This window comes from Equus przewalskii, chromosome 22, assembly GCF_037783145.1.
Source record: "Equus przewalskii isolate Varuska chromosome 22, EquPr2, whole genome shotgun sequence".
NCBI classification, from domain to species: domain Eukaryota; kingdom Metazoa; phylum Chordata; class Mammalia; order Perissodactyla; family Equidae; genus Equus; species Equus przewalskii.
Genome location: NC_091852.1, coordinates 26,182,979 through 26,190,657, shown reverse-complemented (window position 1 = coordinate 26,190,657; position 7,679 = coordinate 26,182,979). Strand labels below are relative to the sequence as shown.

At 40.7% G+C, this 7,679-nt stretch overlaps 1 long non-coding RNA gene across 1 annotated transcript; it reads left to right on the top strand.

Moving 5' to 3' along the window:
• Positions 1–595: 595 nt before the first annotated feature.
• On the top strand, positions 596–7,088 carry LOC139078575 (uncharacterized). The gene is made up of 3 exons (XR_011531592.1): positions 596–856; positions 5,493–5,547; positions 5,643–7,088. It is a non-coding gene; the product is annotated as an uncharacterized lncRNA (long non-coding RNA).
• Positions 7,089–7,679: the final 591 nt, after the last annotated feature.

The window sequence follows — 7,679 nt, the reverse complement described above, 5'->3', positions numbered from 1 at the left end:
TCCTGCTACGCCCACCAAGATAGCAGACCCACTACCTGCTGTGTCCATTAAGGGCTGTGCCCACAGGGCAATCTTGTGACTATTGTGGGAGGGACATTTCAATCATATGTAAAGCACCCTCTTTGGGGGTATATAACCACTCTGTACACCTCATTTCTTTGGTGCCCTTTCTTCCTTTGGGAAGAAAGGCCCTGGGCCATGGTCCTCAGATTTCAGCTCAGAATAAACTCACCCAAATTTTCATTTACAGATTGGTTATGGGTTATTTTCGTCGACAGTTTTAAAATCAAATATGATAAATATCGATGGATATACCCACAAAGACATTTTCAAGTGTTATGGGGGCCCCGAAACCAAAAAGTATGAGAACATATGGTAAGAAAGACTAAATTTTCCTTAACTCTCAATTCTTGGGATGCTCCTTTGACCGTAAGTCATCCCCTGAGGCGCCCCTTCCTTCCTTGGGACGTTGGCCCAGAAGAGAAGGCCAGAACTGCTGCCGAGGGGCCTCCCCGGAGTGGGCTACCAACGGAGGTCACAGCCGTGCTGGTCAAGGGAGCCTGACGGGATCGAAGAGACCCGCAGGGTCAAAGGCGAAGGGGCGGAGAGGGGCGGGGTCAGGAGCAGGAGGAGGAAGGGCGGCCTGGGCGCGGCCTCCTCTCTGCCTCCGGGCGTGGCTGGCTCCGCCGTGGGTCGGTTCCCGCCTGGGCTCTGAGTGCCGGGGGCGGTTCCTACCCTCCACCCCTCGGCACCTCCTCTGCCCTGCCGCTGCCTGCATCCCCTTCCGTGGTCCCAAGGTTCCAACGACGCTCCTGCTTCCCTCCATCCCTTCCTCTGGAGCACGCAGGCTGCTGGGGTCAGTGTGCCCGTCCCTGTCTCAGGGACAATAGAGATAGCCTTATGGAGGGCGAGGGGGTGTAGAGAGGAGGTGGAGGTATTGTTAGTAAAATAGAAGGGGAAAGATTGCCTTTCTACAGGAGGCATTTTTGCGATAACTCCAAATATGCGATCCTAGGGGACTGGCCCAATGGCCCAGCGGTTAGGCTCGTACTTTGGCTTTGGCGCCTCGGGTTGGCTGGTTCGGATCCGGGTGCGGACATGGCACCGCTTGTCAAGCCATGCTGTGGCAGGCGTCCCACATATAAAGTAGGGGAAGATGGGCACAGATGTTAGCTCAGGGCCAGTCTTCCTCAACAAAAAAGAGAAAGATTGGCGGCAGATGTTAGCTCAGGGCTAATCTTCCTCAAAAAAAAATTATATAAAAAAAATATGTGACCCTAAGAAAACTCAAGTTCTGCGCAATTGTGGACTTTTGGGGCAAATAGGATTGAGGGAGACCACTTAAAACCCACTCAGAGCACCAACAGTCCCGCTGCTTGCATAGTTAAATTTTCTCTGGAGTGTGCTGCGGGCACCCTTAGATCCAGCCCTTAGATCCTGCCGGGTCCTGCTTCTTCCTCAGACAAGTTGGATTCTTAAGGGCATTAGAGACTAATTTCATCAAAAAGTTAAATCTTATCTAGGGGATAGCATTCTTCATCAAATTTTACTAACACCTGGAGAAATGTCTTCACAATTTTTCATCTGCACATACAGCTTCACAAAATAGTTTAACGTTGTGGGAAAGTGTAGTGGGATTTTTGCAACCACTAACCCAGCCACTTTTTTCATCCGAAAAGAGGATTTCTGTAGGATTTTCAGCTTTTTCTTAAGGTCTTTCTACATTATAAGGTTTTTTTTCCTTTAATTGTTCTCAAACATTAACGTGCAGAGGAAAATTCCACTTGAACTCACAATATTTCCCGTTATACTGGCCTGTTTATTAATGGCCTATGAGCTAATTCCTGCTTAAGAAACACACCACAGTCATGACAGAAGAGACTTATACCTCGACTTAGTTCCATTTTCCTGCACCCTTCCTCATGTTTGCCAGATCTTTTGCAAAAGATTCTCCATTCACCACTTGTTTGGCAGAAGTTAAGCTGCTGCTAGTTTTTCAAGGTCACATGTGAACTAGATCTTGAGTTCTCCTGTGTTTAGAAATGTTTTTTCCAAAGACTGTCCCTGTTGAGACTAGAAGTCAGCCTGCTTCCCCACTCCACCCCCTTGAGCTGACATCATGCTGTCTGGTGAAGCTGCTTAACATGGTCAGACTTAGAGAGGATTTCATGTTAGTGAGTCTCTTAGCTCCTAGGTCCACCCCGAGTCAAGTGAACAAGGATTAGCTGCAGACTCCATGTAGAAGGCAGAAAATCTTGTATTTCCCCTGGTTCTAGCTTCCTGTTATTTAACAACAGCAAACAAACAACAAAATAAAATAACCATGAGACTAAAGATGCAAACTCTGGGTAATCCTCACTGCTCATTAACTCAGTAAATGGATATTCATTGAGTACCTGCCTCACACCTTGAATTGTCAAGGTGCTGGTGGTAGTTATATACAAGGTAAAAATGGCTGTGCCTGCACAAAGTGCCTCGGTGATGCCACTGAAAAAGCAGGAGCCCCTACCACCGACACAACCATTTCTGTCGACCTAATTCCATTAGCTATGCTTATGATAAGAGGATCCATTATCTAGCAGCTGTATTGTTTAGTTCTCTTGATCCCTTGTTATTTTCATATTGGGTAATCCTTTATCAGCATTGTTTTTTCTATAATGTCTCTTGATAAATGCCATATCTATGTTGGATGCTATTTCAGCTTCATTTTTCTTTTTTAGACCTAGACTTAGCATTTAAAGTACTGAAGGGACATTTTGTAAAACCACTGGGCTGTATTCTGCAAAAACACTAGACTAAGAAAGATGGAGAAGTGTTCCAAATCAAAGGAAGATGAAAAGATATGACAACTAAATGTAATATGGTCCTGGGCTGATAGATAGATAAATAAATAAATGCTATAGTGGACATTAGGAAAACTAAAGAAATTGGAATGTAGACTGTAGAGTTGATAAAATTGGAATACACACTATAAAGTATTTGATTAATGTTAAATTTCTTAAATTTGTAATTGTACTGTAGTTATTTAAGAGGATATTCTTTTTCTTAGGAAGTACACACTAAAGTTTTCAGGGGAGAGGAGACATGATGTATGTAACCCAGCCTCAAAGAGTTCAAAAGTGGTTAAAGTCCGTATGCTCTGCTTCAGTGGCCCGGGTTTGTGCATTCGGATCGAGGTCCCGCTATCCTCATCAGCCATGCTGTGAAGGCATCCCACATACAAAGTAGAGGAAGATTGGCACAGATGTTAGCTCAGTGACAATCTTCCTCAAGCCAAAAAAAAAAAAGAGGAAGATTGGCAATGGATGTTAGCTCAGGGCAAATCTTCACACACACACACAAAAAGTATAAACAATAAATGCGTGTGTGTATGTGGAGAGAGAGACAGAAAGATAAAGCAAATACCATTGTCCTCCCTTATTTGCAGGGGGACATTCCAAGACCCGCAGTAGATGCCTGAAATCTTGGATAGTACTGAATGCTATATATACTATATTTTTTCCTATACATATATACCTATGATAAGCTTTAATTTATAACCTAGGCATAGTAAGAGATGGACAACTATACTAATAATCAAATAGAACAATTATAGCAATATACTATAATAAAAGTTATCATATTTCTTTGCAACCTCAGCATACGATTTTTTTCTTTCCTTATTAAGTTGAGAACTTTCACCTTTTCACTTAATGGAAGCACTTGATTGCTTCTCTTTGGCATATCCGAATTGCCAGGGTCACTATTCTTGCACTTTGGGGCCATTATTAAGTAAAATCAAGATTAGTTGAGCACAGCCACTTAGTAGTCATCCCAGTTGTCAGGTAGACTGTCAGTATCACAGTGCTTAACAGGCATGTAGTGTATACAGTGCGGAGACACTAGACAAAGGGATGATTCACATCCCAGGGACAGCATGAGATTTCATCACACTACTCAGAACAGTGGCGCACAATTTAAAACTTATGAATTGTTTATTTCTAGAATTTTCCATTTAATATTTTCAGACTGCGGTTGATTGCAGGTAACTGAAACTGCAGAAAACGAAACCACAAATAAGGGAGGGACTACTGCATGGCAAAATGTCAAAAATGGTAAATCCAAGTAAAGGGTGTATAGGAGTTCTTTGTTCTAATCTTGCAACTTTTCTGTAAGTTTAAAATGAATTCAAAATAAAAATAGGAAAAATATAACTAATAAGAAATACATATCAGTTCACATTCCAAACATCTTTTCTAGAAGGCAATTTGGTTATATGTATCCAAATCCTTAAAAATGTGCATTGCCTTGAAGGGAGCAATTCTACATTAAGCATTTTTAGCAAGGAATCAATTGAAGGTAAGAGTCAGTGATATGTATGAGACCTTATTCTACCATTATTTTGATAGCTAAATTTTTTTTTTTTTTTTGAGGAAGATTAGCCTTGAGCTAACTGCTGCCAATCCTCCTCTTTTTGCTGAGGAAGGCTGCCCCTTAGCTAACATCAGTGCCCATCTTCCTCTACTTTATATGTGGGACACCTACCACAGCATGGCTTTTGCCAAGCTGTGCCATGTCCACACCCGGGATCTGACCCGGCGAACCCCGGGCCGCTGAGAAGCTGAACATGCAAACTTAACTGCTGTGCCACCGGGCCGGCCCCTGATAGCTAAAATTTTGAAACATTAAATGTTCATAGCGTTGTTCTCACTAAATAAATTATAGGATTCAATGCCATTAAAAAGCTTGCTGTATAGGGGCCGGCCTGGTGGTGCAGCGGATAAGTGCGTAGCGCACGTTCTGCTTCGGCGGCCCGGGGTTCTCTTGTTCAGATCCCGGGTGTGGACATGGCACCGCTTGGCAAGCCATGCTGTGGTAGGTGTCCCACATATAAAGTAGAGGAAGATGGGCACGGATGTTAGCCCAGGGCCAGGCTTCCTCAGTGAAAAGGGGAGGATTGGCAGCAGTTAGCTCAGGGTTAATCTTCCTAAAAAAAAAAAAAAAAAAGCTTGCTGTAGTGTATAACATTTATTGTCATAGAAAACACTGGCGAATATATTACTATGTTAAAGAAAAATAACAAAACAGTATTTATAATATGTTTCTCCCTTTATTTAAAATGTATACACATTTACAAAGAACAAAATCTTAGAAATACATATATCCAAATTTTAGCAATGGTTTCTTTTATATGTTGGCATGACAGAGATTTATATTTCATTTTAAATTTGTACTTTTCTTTATATTTCAAAATCTCTGAATTCCACACATATTATTTTGGTAATTAGAAAAAAATTAAACCCCCATGATGCTGTGTAATATGGGAGTTTGTAGTTTCATGCTTCACACAATTAAAGATGTAGGGCTGGGTTTAGGAAAAAAATATTCACATTATTGGTCATTTTTATGTATTAATGGTGTTCAGCAAATTTTCATCAAGTTTATTTGTATAAAAAGACATGATGAGTTCAGGTTCAGGGTAAAAAGGAGTAAGCACACTCTGTCTATTCCAGGGATCCAACTGAAAAACTCGACAGAATGCATGGAGTAGTCTGAGGACTACGAAAAGTAAGTAATATCAGGTGAATCGGGAAGACCAGAAATCAAAGAACCAGAGAAGTGGAGCCGAGTTTACCATTTCCCCCCTCTTTTGTATCCTCCAGCCTGGTCTCAACACAGCGCCAAACCAGGAAGGACACATCTGTGCGTACAAAGATAGCTCCAGAAGTTCTGTGGTTCAGCCTGGTGAAGAGAGAAAGGGCTTTCCTGTCAGTGACTAGTGGTGGTGGCAACAGGTACCTAACACTCTGAGAGAGGGTAAGCTTGCTCTCCAGTGGGATGATTTGGTCCCAAGAGAATGCAGCAAACCACCGTTGCTTTTCTCTCTCTCGCTGTCTTCCTGGCAATTGATTCTAGGATGGGTCAGGGAAAGTGTGCAGCAGAGTAAGGTAAATAAAGCCCCAGCTTTCTGGTAAGAGGACCACAAAGGGAACCTAGGCAACTGAAAAGTGGTGAAGAGATCACAGAAGAGAAAGATTTCGGAAAAGTGACCATAAAAATTTGTTTCTGAACTCCTGAGCTTACCCTAAAGCTGCATATGCATGGATCTGATCCTAAATAGCATACCAAAATCTTTGACAACTAAAGTAACAGTCCTCTGCCTATGTTCCACACTAGCCACATGCAGGACAGATCCAAATAGCACTGCAAAGACTTTGAGAATGGAACTGACATAGAAACCACAACACACAGAAGGCCAGATGGAACTTGTGGTCTGAACCAAACTGGGTTAATTGCCTGCTAAAACAGAAATATCAACATACTCCATAAGATAGAAACAAGACACAGAGTCGCATAACATTATATTCAAAATGTCTAGGATACAATTTAAAATTCCTTGACAAATGAAGAACCATGAAAATCTTAGCTTACATGGGAAAAGACAATGAATTGATACCAAAACGGATTATACAGATGTTGGAATTATCTGACAAAGAAGCTAAAGCAGCTATTACTAAAAGCTCCAACAAGTAAGGGGAAACATTATTGAAAAGAATGGAAAGATAGAAACTCTTAGCAAAAAAATAGCAGATATAAAAAGACGCAAAATAGAAACTTGGGGAGGGGAAGATGGGGAAAGGGTAAGGGAAGTGGTGGGATGTTGGTCAAAGGGTACAAACTTGCAGGTAAAAGATGAATAAGTTCTGGGGATCTAATACACAGCATTGTGATTATAGTTAACAATACAATATTATATACTTGAATGTTGCTAATAGACTAGATCTTAAATGTTCTCACCACAAAAAAGAAATGTGACATGATAGACGTGTTAGCTAATGCTATTGTGGTAATCATATTGCAGTATATAAGTGTATCGAGTCAACATGTTGTACATTTAAACTTACACAATGTTATATGTCAATTATATCTCAATTAAGAAAGAAAGAAAGAAAAAAGTGAAGAGGACACTTATGGTAGTTTCTCTTGGAGCAGTCATTTCCCAGTCACCCTTGTAACCAGAGAGCAATAGTTCGAACATTCAAATAAAAAGAATTGTAGTCGGGACCAGCCTGGTGGAGGCTAATCTTCCAAAAAAAAAAAAAAAGAAAGAATTGTAGTTTATCAAAAGGGTGAAGATTAAGGCTCCTAATAATGTATAATGAAATTTGAAGTAAAACTGAAACATTTGTCCCCAAAGTTTAAATCACCCTTATGAGATGCATGTATTAAAACATCTTGGAAGATCTAAACTTTGAGAAGAAACATATCTAGATAGGCATCTCAGAAGAGCTGAAAATTTAAAGAACATAGAGGGAGCTGGTGGTAGATTCTTTACTGGATTTGATAATTCACTTCAGCACGTGTCCATACCTTACGATAGCTAAAACCAGCTGTGGCTGGCAAACAACTGCCCATCTGCCCAACTGGATGGTGGAGATGGGTCATGAGAACAAGGGAGAAAGAGAAATTGGCATTTCAAGCCTAGTTATTAATATAAAAGAAAACAAAGAGAAGTATACCAGAAAACAGTACAATTTTTTAAATAAATTAGGATAAAAATTTAAAAAAAAAAGAAATTTTAGAACTGAAAATACAACCACTAAAATAAACACCCTAAGGAAGAATGTAAATGACAGAAGAAAGAGTTAATGAACTTGAGGATAGATCAATAGAAATTATCCAAATTGAACAACACAGAA